The sequence below is a fragment of the Hippopotamus amphibius genome, chromosome 1, assembly GCF_030028045.1.
Source record: "Hippopotamus amphibius kiboko isolate mHipAmp2 chromosome 1, mHipAmp2.hap2, whole genome shotgun sequence".
Taxonomy (NCBI): domain Eukaryota; kingdom Metazoa; phylum Chordata; class Mammalia; order Artiodactyla; family Hippopotamidae; genus Hippopotamus; species Hippopotamus amphibius.
Window position 1 is genome coordinate 41,565,065 of NC_080186.1, and position 14,371 is coordinate 41,579,435.

Sequence of the window (14,371 nt, forward strand, 5' to 3'; positions counted from 1 at the left end):
GTTTTTTAAACTAGTCGTGAGGTTAGATATTTTCCAAATGTTTGTTAGCCAGTTTTAAGTCCTCTTATGGGTAACTGTTCATGTGTTTTGTCTTGAGTCTATATTGATGTCTTTTGTAACATATTTATGTGAGTGCTTTAAATAGTAAAAGCAGTAATCCTTTTCTATATCTGTGATAAATATTTTTCTAGCTTCTCTTTCTTATAATTTTTACTGTTTTAGTCTTACTAAAGTTTTAAATTTACATGTAGTCCATTCTGTCCATTTTTTTCTTGTTAGTTGCTTTTAAACTTAGAAAAGTCCCAGATTAGATGAATGGTTACTCATATTTTTTTATTTTATGGTTTGATAAGCAGGTCTCATTTAGAAAGTGTTTTTTAATTGTATAAAGGAACATTGAAATTGTTTGAGTGGTAAATACCTGGTTCTGTAGTGCCTTCCCCAAAACAGGTGTAAACTTTTTTCCAATTTGGCTTTGAAAAAATAGATTTCAAATGAGGTATAACTAGATAAGCTTTAAAGGTATTTCTTTGTTTAGTTCCTTGGAATCATTCAGCTTTTTTTTTTTGCCCTCCCTGCTATCTCCTGGAATAGTATGCAGAGGAACCCTTTAGCATACTAACATAATAAGGATGCTTTTTATGGCTTAAGAGATCTTGGGAATCCTTGGAAAATTGTTCAGTGACTCTCTGAAATGGAATTAATGTTTTTAAGCCAGAAGCCTGCATTCTATATGAGATACATTTTCAGAGCTCTTCTTGCTGTGAGCTCTCCCAACCCCTCCCTCCTGCTGTCCTGGGAGTGGTGCACCCTCCAGATAATTGAATTGTGGCCAGTGTTCCTTTGTTGCTTGCTTTTCAGAGAGGGGAGGTTGTGTATTATCCCAGAGGGCTGGGGGCTGCTGTAGTGTGAGTGCATTGTGTCAGGGGCTCTGTAGATCCAAGGCCAGTCCTTCATTCTAGGCCCCTCAAGTCGCTCCTTGGCCTTGGCTGTTCTTCAGCTAAAGGGAGAGATTCCCAAATGCTACTGATTGTTCTTACCTTTTTTTCCAAAGGGAGAATGCTAGTACCAAGGAAGAGGGTGGGCATAGAGGGGCAATCAATTATCTTGTCAGCTTAAAACTAAAGAAAATGAGCCCACAGTTTAAGGATGTTTATTTTATCATCCATTATTTTCCTTATGTAGACCCCTTTGGGGCAGGAGATTTTTTCCTAATCACTACACTGATTTGCATCCCCAAAACAGCCACCCAGAAGTGGACCTCTGAAACATGGTTTATTTTAAATTAATGGGTTTTATTATTTAAAACAGCTCGGTATAATGAGGAAACAGAGGCACAGAGAGGGCTAGAGACTTAGCTCTTAGACACAGCTAGTTAGTTACACAGTAAAGATGCTTGGTGTTCATGCCTTCCACTCCAGTACTTTCTATTGCTTCCTTTCACACAATCTCCAGAGAAGTAAATTTTACAACTTTGGCCATGAACAACAAATAGGATACATCTCCTAGAGTCTATTTGTAAAAATTCTTTGCTAAAATAACTCACCGAGGACAAATATATTTTTATTTTTGTGAATTTCACCTTAGTAATGTGACGTAAATTGTAACCACCTGAAGGAGACACTGAATTTTCTATGTGAAAGTTGCTGTGGACTGAATTGTGCCCCTCCAAAATACATATGTTGACGCTCTAACACCCAATGTGACTCTATTTAGAGACGGAGGTTTTAGGAGGGAATTGAGATTAAATGAGGTCATAAGGGTAGGGTCCTAATCCAATAGGATTGATGGCCTTATAAGAAGAGGAAGAGAGAGATCTTTCTCTCTCTCTTCCATGTGAGTCCAGAGCCAACGTGAAGGTGATCACAATACAAGCCAGGAAAATCACCCTCACCAGAACCTGTGGCACCGTGATCTCAGGCTTCCAACCTCCAGAACTGTGAGAAAATAAATTTCTCTTGTTTAAGTCAGGCAGTTTATGGTATTTTGTTATGATAGTCCAAGCTGACTAATATGCAAGTTTTATTCTCTTACTAAATCCTGGTTCCTAGACCCAGTAGACATGCAAAATACAAGATTATTGAGGATGATCTGTGTTTTAGTTAGTTAGTTAGTTAGTTAGTTAGTTAGTTTTATTTTTTTGACTATACCAGATGGTATGCAGGATCTTAGTTCCCCAACCAGGGATGGAACCTGAACCTTCTGCAGTGGAAGCACAGAGTCTCAACCATTGGACCTCCAGGGAAGTCCCATGATCCGTGTTTTAGAAAAATTGTTCTGATGATTCCTTTGATGCTCTGGGTACCTTTTGTGGGTTTGAGTTGTGAGTGCTTCAGAGCACTTACGTTATTTGTAAGAAATAGTCTTTTGTTGACTGGAAATATCCTGGCTCACAAATGGGACTAGTGGATGAAAGCTGGCCTATTCTCCATTAAACCAGGAGTAAGGGGATGCATTAGCGTTGTGATGTCACTGCAGCCAGAGGTCTTTGCTATGCTGGGAACTCACTTCCAGGCTCCTGAAATCACTTAATTAAAGGCAAATGCACTTGATACCTGAACAGCATTACTGTGCTGGTTTTGTCTTCCCTGCCATGATGAGTTATTCATTAACATTTGTATAAAACATCTGAATCATAGACTCCTTTTAGGAGGTCATCCTTTCTCTCTGTAGACCAACTCTTCCACAGGCATCTCTAACGAAATTCTGAGCCTCTCAATCTTCCCCACTGCAGGTCTGGTGCCCTGGCACCAATGGATCCAGCTGATGTCAAAACTGGAAACAAATACTTAACAACCTCAGACAAAGTATGAGATCTAAAAATGTGCAAACTTATGCCTTATAAAGTTCTTGAAATAAAAGAAAGCCAGCTCCTAGTCTGCAGGTCTTAGCAGAGCAGTAATCTACTTTTGTAATGTTAATCACCAAATGTCCTCCACCTCTGAGATAGACAGGCTCCTTGGATCACTCAGGGTACTAGAAACCAGGAAACAAGAAAGAGCACCAACCCACACAACTAGTGAACACCTCTCACATCCTCCTACAGACCCTGTTCTCCAAATGCTAGGAGTAAAAAATCAGTTAAACCTTGGCCAGAGGCAGTGACATTTCAGATCCACTCAAATGACTGTATTTGGTTCCTACACAGAGTTGGAAGTTACTCTGTGAAGCAAGCAGGGTACAGCCATAGCCCTATATAACAGCTGATGGTGCTGACCCAAAGCGAGGATTTATGACTCCATAGCAAAGCCACCCTGAAAACCTCTACAGCAAAGCCACCCTTAAAGCCGACCAGCTCCTCCAGGATTATCTGGCACACTGCTGGCACTGGGATAAAGTGGGGAATTAGATGTGGTGCTTGGCTTTGCAGAGCTCTCCATGTAACAGGAAAGAAAGACCTATAAACCCATCATTACAGCCTGAAAAGTGTTGTAATGGAAGAAACAGGGGAGGTCATAGGAGAAGAGAGGAGGGTACCTAATGCAGATTCTAAAAAACCGGCCAAATTAAGTTAAAGGGATAAGGCATTATTACCTTGGAAGGTTTTCCTTTTAGATTCGAAGATAATCTTCATAGTTTCTAATTGTGATGAAAGAAACACAAACTTTTGATATCTGTTTTTTAAACTTTGATTTATTTCAGCCTTCTCTCAAGTTTTGACTTCTTAAAAACATCTTTCTCATCCTTTCTGTAGTTAGAATGGACTGGAAGGGTGGGTGTGTGTTTTCAGTAGATGCTACCCTGGATGGGAAGGATGAAGCCAGGTGCAGGAGAACACAACTGCTGTCTCAGGCCACCTGCAGGAGAACAGCCAGGTGGGGAATCCCAGTGTCCAAGGGACTCGTTTGCTTTAGAGTCATGTAAAATCCTGGTATTTGGGGTCCCAGCATGGAAAGCATAGCAACAGAGATTCTGAGGTTGGTGTTTGGGCATTAGAGAGGCAGGTGGAGATTGTGAGAAGGTCTGTCCACAGGAGGCAGTTGGAAGATTATGGTGCTGAGATCCATGGAAAATGGCAGAGGCCAAGCAGGCTCAGTCAGAGGTTCTGTACATCAATCTGCCTGAGTCTCCTTTTCCTCCTATTTAAAATGGTGATAGTTCTGTCTATCTTGTTAGAGTGTTGTAAGGGATAAATTAAACTCACATGCATAAAGACACTGGTCCTTGAAAAAAATGTAGCCTTCCTCACCCCTCCTTCCTTCCCATACCCTTTCCCCTGCCTTCCTGCACTACTTTTTTTCACTTTTCAGGAGCTAGTAATACATAGAGCCATACTAAATTGTTCTGTACAAAATGTGCTGCTAAGGCTTCTAAGGGAGGTGGTGATACAGTAACTTCTAAGACACTTAGTGTGGTTTTGTCATTTGAAAAAATGGAAGGAACAGTGTATTAGTCCGAATAGGTGAATTATTATATATATAGCAAACAACCCTCAAATCTCAGAGACTTAGCAAGGTTCCTTCTCACTTATACCAGAGTTCAACATGGTTTGCAGGAGGCTGTGCTGCTGTCATTCAAGGACCCAGCCCCTCCCATTTAGTGGCTCTGCTTTGCTTTAGGGCCTTGGAGTTCTCCCTTGTACCCTCTGCATCTACTAAGTAGGCAAGGAAAGAATGAGAAGATAAAACATCATACAGAAGTTGTTTAGGGACCAGGCTTAGAAGTGATCATTTCTACCCACATTCCAACAGCCAGACCTCAAGTTACTCAGCCCCACTGTAGTCCAGCTGGGTGGCCAGGCAAGCAAAGGAGATAGGATTTGGTGGACATACGATATTCCCTGCCCCATGGCCAGAACTAATCCAAAATTGGACAAATTATTGGAAAAGAAGTGAATAAGCTCCTCTCATTGAAGCTATGTAAGCAGAGTCCAGTGACCCTTTGTTTGGAATGTCCTGTTGGGGTGCAGTGGGGGACATTCAATCTAGAAGAATGAGAGGACGTTCTTCTCTCAGATTCTCTGATTCGGTAAAGCAGGAGAGAATTGGAGCTGAATTACCCAGCCGAATTTCTGGTGCCTTAAACTGAATTCTTGGAGTAGAAATAGAATGTTGAATTTCATTTCATAAATTGTTCTTCCAGCTTGATGTATTGGAGATTTTTAGCACGCACGCTCACACCTGGCTGCCCGCCACCTTCTGCCATTGCAGATACGCTTACAGGAAGCCGTAAGTGGATCTGCTTTTGATGCTGGCAGCATCTTACTAAAATGCTTTTGCTGGCATCACAGAACAGGAGCAGAATTCAGCTGGGACCAATAATGAGGCTATTTAGAAAGTTCTTTCCTCCACCACCTGACAAGGCAGATGTGGTGGGGATTTTTCCACCCCATTCTGCCGATGGTGGCCGAAATTAGTTCAAGACCATCAAAAATGTTTAGACCTTGAGAGCTGAAACCCCAGGCCCATAAAGAGAACAAATCCTCTTTTTCCCATCTAGCAAGAGGAAAAGAAACTCACTCCAGAGACTCTCAACACAAAGGTTTGTCACCTATTTGTTCTCTTAACAGACCTAGAAAAAGCACAGCCATGTGTTAGTTTGGAAGGAAAAAAAAAGTATTGGCCTTCGTTAAAAATATCTCTAGATAACATTACTGTAGTTGATGCTTTATCCCCATGAAGTCATGTTAAATTGAAACAACTTTTTTTTCTAAGCACTTTCACCTCCATCATCTCGTTTAAAACTCCTACTCATTATTGTGTGAGGTAGGGATTTCATGATTTATCCCCATTTAATAGATAAGACTACTTGAGGTCTAGAGAGATTAAGTGACTTGCTTAAGGTCTGTGAGATATGAATTCAAGATTAGTACCCAATTATCTACACTCCCAAACTCTTTCACTAGACCACATAATGCTATAGCAGCTGATGCTTTTTCTTTGGGGCTGGAGGGTGGTGCTCCAGCCCATTATAACTGACTCCAGTTGTATGTTGACACATTCATCCATCTGTCCATCCACAAACTTTGTACCAGGAATTGTGCTTGAGATACAAAGATGAATGAGGGTCTTTGCCTTCAGCAAGTTCACAGCTTGGTAGGGAAGATGGACATGTAGATAAATAAGTGATGGATACAAAAGACCCCAGGGTATGATGGGTATATATGTGGGGAAGGAGCAGGATTTGACACACAGTGAAAGCATGGTTAGTCTTCCTGGGAAGATCAGGGATGGTGTCACAAAGGGGGTGGCATTTGGGCTGAATCTGAATGACTATCAGACACATTGGGGTTTAGGGACACCCCAACCCAGGGCACCAGCTTATGCAAAAGCATAAAAGCCTGAGAGAATATGACCCATATAAGGATATTCGGCATATTTAGGGATGGTTTTGGAGAGTGGCAAACCCCAGTGGGCACCTGGCAGCATCACTATGCTAAAAGTGAAGTATGATATTCTATAATGCTTGTGTTCACCCTTGTCTCTGGGCCCATAGTGACATCTCAATTTTCTGAACTTAGGGAATGTTTCGGGTCTGACCCACATGATCTAGTCCTTGATTATGTACTCTCTTGTCTTATTCTGTTCTTACTTTCATCAGCAAACCTGGGCTCCTTAGTTGGATTGTAAATGTTCAAAGATCCTGAACCATGTCACGTTTTTGCTGCATCCCCTATTCCAGCACTAAGAACAGTACATTGTAGCTGCCAAGGAACTGCTTAGTGATTTTTAAATATTAAGAAATCAAGCAATGAACTCTAGGAAATGTTCACAGGGTGTGACGTCTTGAGGGGGAAGCATGTGGCCTTCAGTTCAATCCGGTAACCCAGCACTGTGCCAGTCATGGGGACATAGATGAAGAGCAGTTCTTGTCCTAAAAGAGCTCACAGTTTTGAGTAGAAAGTAGACGTGGAAGGCAGTAATTGCAATTCCATGAGGAATGGAATAGTCTGAGGAGCAAGTTCTGTGAGATGTCAAATAGGGAACGGTGTGGGGGAAATTGGGAAGCTTTACCGTCTGCTCCCAGTCCGATGTAAATTCTCAAGGCAGGGGATTTGTATGCCTTGTTTAGTGTTGAATCCCTAGTGTCTGGCACATAGTAGGTGCTCAATAAATATATGCTGAATGAATTTATGGGAATTAATAGTTGAACTTGATTTTTAGGGGTGAGTATATGTTCATCAAGCAGAAGAAGCAGAGGAAGCTGTGATCTAAGCAGACAGAATAGCTTGTACAAAGACACATGCACAAGTATACATTTTTATTTACCTAAATGTTGTTTCCTTGAATGTAATTCCAGATAGTGTTCTTGTAGCGTGTAGCTGTCAATGGGCTTTCTGGATAATGGCCTTTCTTTTTTAGTTTTTGACCAAATGCTCCTCACATATTGCTATGCTAAGTATCTTAGCAAGGTTGACCATACCAGCACATATTCGCCAGGGACTTTGTCAACATCATAATCAGGTATCAGGTTAAGTTGGTTATAGGTAATGTGACCACACAACCTGATTTGCTTTGGAGAGTGCCAGTTTATGCCTGTTGTTTAAGAGTAGTTATTAATAGAGCCTCTTTGCACTCTCAAAAGTATCTGCGTTTATTCAATTAAAAATACATAAATAAATAAATAGATAGAAAAAAGATACAAAAAAGGTATCTGGATTTGACCAAGAGAAGGAGAAATCCCTTCTCTAAAGCATCAATCAAGGAAAGTAGTTGATGTAGAAAACAGATTGCAGGAATGCTAATTCAACACTTATTCAACAGATGTTGGTTGAATGTGATTCTATTCTGGATACTCCAAGCATCTCCAAGCATGACATGGTTTCTCTTTGGCCCTTATTTCAAAGTGATGATTGTATATATACTGCCTTTCTCATGGTTGGTTGTGAGAATATCACAATAAATACTCTGAAAATGTTTGTTGAATGATTATGGGTCAATGTGTGTATACTTAACCTCTCTCTGCCTTAGTTGTCCTCATCTGTCAATGCAGGGATAATAATAATAATAGTACCTACCTTATAGGATTATTGTGATATTAAGTGAGTTAACTCATGTAAATAGCTAAGATTGGTGCCTGACGTTATTTATTGAGCATTTACACTCAATAGTCAGTAGTTATTATGTGAAAACACTTTGCAAATGAAACAGAGCTACCTTTCTACAGCTTAAAAATGAGAAAACAGCTATTTGGAAGCTTTGCTTAGGGAAGGTTACATTTTTTAATTTATTCAACCATTTGATTATGAATCAGTTATGACCCCACCCTTAAGGATCTCAAGCCTAGTAAGAGAAACAGTCATGCAAAAGAAGACTACGAACTTACTGTATTTGTGTCATGAGACAGTGTCCTATAGATTTGTGGAGTCTGTTACAGGTCTGCTGGGTACCCCTTCATAGATCACTCATTGAAAATCTCAGTATAAGAGGGGGTGGGCACAGTAGAAGAGGAGGTGGACATTGATATTAATCAAGGAAGCAGTTGTAGTTAGACTGAAATTTTAGAAAGGTCACTGTGGTTGGTAACTGGGATTCAGTCAAAATTGGAGGTAAGAATATGTGGATGATAATAATCCAGGAAAGAGATGCAGACACTTGAACCAAGGCAGTAGCAGTAGGTATAAGAAAAGCTAAGGAGATATAATCTACACAACTAAGCAGTTGGCAGGACTCTTGAGAAACTTACAGGCAGTTTTTCTCAACTAAAAGAGGAATATCTTGAAGGATGAGATCAAGACACCAGGTTTATTTTCCATTCCCGCTCTGTGCACTTGTGAAACCTGTGTTGTCCCCACTATTAATTGTTGAAGTTTGTGTTTCTTAAGTGAAGAGTGACTGGGAAGTGGATTAATTGTGAAATTTTAAGGTAGGTAGAAAGTATGAGAGGAGTAAGCACTGTTAACCTGTGTGGTTGGGAAGCCCCAGAAGCTGAGACATTCCACCTGGAATCTTGGATAGCAGTCACCAAATGCTTTAAAGTAGATGTAATAGACGAGGAGGCTTGGGCCTAAGGGTGGTAGCATTGGTGCTATAATCTAAGTCTTTTGACTCTCAATTCACCTTTTACCCACTGTAGTATCATTTAGACTGGTTTCCTCACTGGTTGCTGAGTTCCTCAGAGTGCCCCCGGAAATATGTGGGGGTGGGGTAGGTGTTTAGTAGGGCCCACTCTCCCCCCCACCAGGAGACCAGCACTGTTTTGTTTATATGTTAGGGGGTTTCCTAAGATTTTGCTTCGGAAAAATCACTTGTCGGAAAAAAAGTTTGAAAGTAAATCCTCAGGAGTTACAAACTGGCTATAAATAACATGATATTCCTATAGTGCAGAACTATTTACTCTCCTTTTAAACTAACTGTCTATCTTTCTATCTATCTATCTATCATCTATCTATCTATCTATATGTAATTATATAATGATTTAACTATACATACACGTACATATATATATTAAGTATTAACTAACATTACTGTCTATATAGGTAGTAACATTAGTTAGATGACATTTAGGATACACTATTAATTCTCTTAAGCACTTGCATTTCCTAGAGTTTTTCCAGAGTTGTGGTTACGTGGAGAGTGGGCATGAGGGCAGGTGATGAATTCACACTCCAAGCTGCAACATCAGCAGCACCCTGCTCTTTTCCATACCTTCCACATCATCCAGGCCTTACTGGAGTTCTCGGTGACTGAAGACCTCTGTAGCTATAGAAGCACAAATTCAGTGTGCAGACCCTCACTTTATATTCACTAAAGGAGGTTGCAGCCAGAGCATTACCCACCTAGCAATAAAGCAATGTCTCTGTCGAAAGCTCATGGCTTCAGCTCGTGGGTTTGTTCTAAAGAGCGACGTCCACTTTAGAGTTTCTGATTTTAGTCACTTGAACATTTCTTAGAGGGAAAAAGACCATCCTTTTGCAGAGATTTCTCACATCAGAAAAAATGACTCTGTAGAAGGGTGGATTCTAAAAGTTATTATTTTTTTTTTAGTCATCTTTGGGATTCATCTGTTTATCATTTATTTCAAAGAGAGGCCATATCTTAACCTGCCATGTGAATGTATTCACTTTAACAAATATTTACTGAGTGCCAACTGTAAGACAGTCACCATACTCAGCCGGAGGGAAACAAAGACAGATAAGAACAATCCTTGCCCTGGAGTACCTTGAAAACAGCTCTGGGAGACAGACCTGTAAACAACTATGGTAATACTCTGGCATGAATTCTGTGGAGGCAGGAAGAACAAGCTGCTATAAAAGCTCGGATAATGAAGCAGCTAATTTTGCCTAGTGAGGTTAAAGCCTTGAAGGATGGGTATGATTTTCCAGGGAGAGAAGTCATTCCAAATGGAATGAAACAGCAGGAACAAAGGCATGGGGTAGAAGGGCCAAGTGACGTAGTAGAATAGAGTGGCATGTTTAGAGCAGTGTATATGCAAGGGAATCTCCCAGAGACGTCAGGAAGCTTGAATGAAGGTCAGATTTTAAGGAGCCTTGAATGCCATACTGCACAATTGGATTTGATTTAAGCAGTGAGCATCATGAAGGTTTTTCAGGTAAAAAGCAACAGAATATAGATTGAATCATATGAAATTGACAATATTTGACTGTTTTTGACCTATAAAAACAATTTCATGTGTTCAACCTAATATAAATAATAGTTAACATTTTTGAGTACTTAACGGTATGTCACATTCCCTGTAATACACGCCTTACATGCATTATGTCATTTAATCTTCACAGTCTCAGGCATTATTGTTGTCCCCATTTTAAGTATGATGACACTGAGAGTATCTTCGGATTTAAGGTTCTAGTCAAAACCCTTGATTTTATGATTTTTAACCTACCATCTCCAGTTCTGTATTTTATTAAAATAACTTTAGTGACCAGAATGGATATTGGAGGAACATGATACTAATCTGGCTCTTCATTTGTGGCAGATTTTAAAATCTCCTTCAAAAGTTTGATTTCCCTTTAGCCAGCATTCTTACACTCTAACATCATTTGAAAATCTGAGTTACCCTCACTGAAAATTTCATTTGCTAATTAAAACTATTTATATATAGACCCTGACATATTAGAGCTGGCATTCAGTTTCATTTCTTCTTTACTCAAAAAGATTCTGGTCCAAAGAGGAGAAGTGATTTGCCCAAAATCTTAGAATTATTGGTAGTAGAGATGGAATTGACCTTGATATCTCCTGGATCCTCTCTGTTCCCTTGTAATTTAAAATGAACCTAGAGTCTGTCATACAGAGTGAAGTAAGTCAGAAAGAGGAAAACAAATATTGTATATTAACGTATATATGTGGAATCCAGGAAAATGGTACTGATGAACATATATATTTGCAGGGCAGGAAATGAGATGCAGACATAGAGAACGGACTTGTGGACACAGGGTGGTGAGGGGAGGATGGCACAAATTGAGAGAGTAGCATTGACATATATACACTACCATGTGTAAAACAGATAGCTAGTGGGAAGCTGCTGTATAGCACAGGGAGTTGGGCTCGGTGCTCTCTGATGACCTGGAGGGGTGGGATGGCGGGGGAGGGAGGGTTGGAAGGGAGGCTCAAGGGGGAGAGGATATATGTATACACAGAGCTGGTTCACTTTGTTGTACAGCAGAAACTAACACAACATTGTAAAGCAAATATACTCCAATTAAAAAATAAATAAATAAAACCTTCCATTCAGAAAAGGAAAATAAATAAATAAGTAAATAAATAAATAAATAAAATGAATGTTACTTTCAAGAACACACATTGAATGCCTCCTGTGTATAAGGGCCATTGTTCTAGGCATGTTCTTCAGTAATACCCTTACACTTGGAAATGTGTAAAACTTCATGTTAGGCAGATGGCACAGTTTGGCTATATATACTAATACTAAGTAAAAGATATAGGGGAAAAATCTGCCTTTTACCTATCTGTCTCTTGTAATTGACACACATAGATTGTGTGTCTTACTTAATAATAAATTTTAACAGTGAAGAATTCCATTGAAATTACTGTTCTGAGCCTGTATGCATTTTGTTTCCTTGTACCCCGAGGTGCTCATATGCTAATAGACCATAAAGAACAAATTTCAAGCAGTAGTTTGTATATTATCTGAGTTGTGAAATCTTTAAGATGACAAAAGAGTTTCAAAATTCTTGAACAAGATGAAAATTTTAATAATATACATAACATATATTATATAAACTGACACACAGAGTTTAGATTCCTAAGGTTTTTGAAGGCTAGCAAAACCTTGTGCAAGCATTCTCATTTTATTGACAGTGTAAAAACAATCAAATGTGATGATTAATTTATTATCCCGTGATCCATTTTATGGATAATAAAATAGGCAAGGTAGGTATTGAATAACAAAATCAGTAAGTACCAGTTTGGGGTAAAATTGAAATTCTTTTTTATATTTTTCTTTAAACTATCCACAGAATCTTAAGTTACATGTAACATAGTTTGTAAAACCCTGATGTAGGTTTTAAAACTATGATTTTAGTTATTCACTTTTCTCAGTAAGGGAGCAAACTGAATAGTGAGGTCAATAACAATAACCCTTTTAAAAGAACGTTAAGTATAATTTCTGTAATAACCTAGAATTAATGGTGCCTTGATAAAATAAAAGTTATGTATTTGTGAATAATTTCAGAGTAGGACCAGGGCTTTTCCAGGGACTGGAATTCCACAGGAGCCCAGCATCTTTATGGTTACCACATAATATCATAGAGAAAGGTTAGCATGAAATAGGTATTTGTAGCCTACAAGGCTTTAGGGGGTTATAATGTTACAACTTCTGTTCAAAAATCTTACATTAAAAAAAAATACTCATCCTCGTTAAAGATGTGATCCTTTTCAAGGAGGTATTTTGGACTTGAAGCTGCTGTTGCTAAGGTGTTGCTAAGGGAAATGAGCTACTCAGCACTAATGTGTAACTTTACTCTTCTGCCTAAAAGTAGTTAAATCATTTCCCCATCTTCAAAATCAGAGAGGGAAAGAACTAAAAAGGGTCAAGTGGAGAGCTGCCTCTTTCTGACAGTTATATAGCATGCCTCTCTTGTTTTTCACATTTTTTTCTTCACCTTTTGTACAGAAAGGAAGCAACCTTCCTAGGCATAAGAGGGCTGAAAAGGTAAACTAGGCTGCTGAGCAGGGCAAGGCTTATTATGAATGTAGGCTGTCCCTGGCTAAGGCAGAAGAGAGTGCCTGACCACTGAGAGAAATGCTTCTGCTGATGGCCAACCTCAGAAAAGGGCTTTTTACAATTACCCAGCAAGCAGTAAGGGTGAGTTGAAAAATAAAACTATGTGTTAATGAATGAAGTACCAAATCATTGTGCCCTAAGCATTTGGTTCAAAAGTTCTTCTGAAATATTTGGAATCAATTATTTATATTCTTTTATTGTGTGCCCATTATGTTCCAGGTACTGATATTCTACGTGCGGGGGTTATAAGGCAAATAACATACAATTTCTACCCTGCAAGCTCACAGTATAGTATGAGAGTAACAAAGAACTATAATTCATTGAGTACAATCTGTAATAGAATTGTTGAAAGTTGTTGAAGTTCAGAATTATGCTCACAGTTGAATTTTTGATAAATAAAATTGGGAAAATATTTGGAAATTTTAGTGTCTTGAAGCTTTAGTAGATGATTCCATCTGAAGATCAGGCACTCTTACCTTTACTTTCAGAGATGGAGGCGGGAATAGCACACATGTACAAAATAACAGCAAACAAAATTGTGACCCTTGTAATTCTCATAGGACCAGGATTCTATCATCACCTGGTGGCAGAATATTAAAATTACAGGTGTAAGTTAGGTAGTTGGTTTTGTTTTGTTTTTAATTATTGTTATTGTTTTAAATGTCTGCGCATCTCAACAGCATTAATCAGAATGTTAGTTTTTGATTATATACTAACAGAGAATAAGATTTAAATTTTTTAGATCTACGCTTTTCTGTATAAGGTAGAATTTATACTGAAAAGAGTGTGGACTGAGGTTAAACATATACAAGTTTGAAACCTAAATTTGCCTCTTACTAGCTGCATGATCTTGAGCAAATCACTTTAAATTTTCTAATCTTTAGTTTTCTTATTAGGAATCTGAGAGTTGTGAGATTAGATGAGATTTATAGGCAAAGCACCTAATGCAATGTTTGACACATAGTGGATGCTCAATAAATGCTAATTCTTGTTCTTTTCATAAAATTTCTTACTGAATTAGAGGTCTTCTCTCCCACAGTCATCATATAATATTCCTCTATTTACAACTTTTAAAAATGGAAGAGGTTGGAATAGATTTAGAGGAGATCTCAGAGTGTGTCTAGCTAGAAGGAGCTGACTGCCGATATCCCCTTCCTGCCCTCCTCCCCGACCTTTTTTCCTATGTGAAATACCCTCCACTTTCCAAAACAAATCCTATCATTCTTTAAGC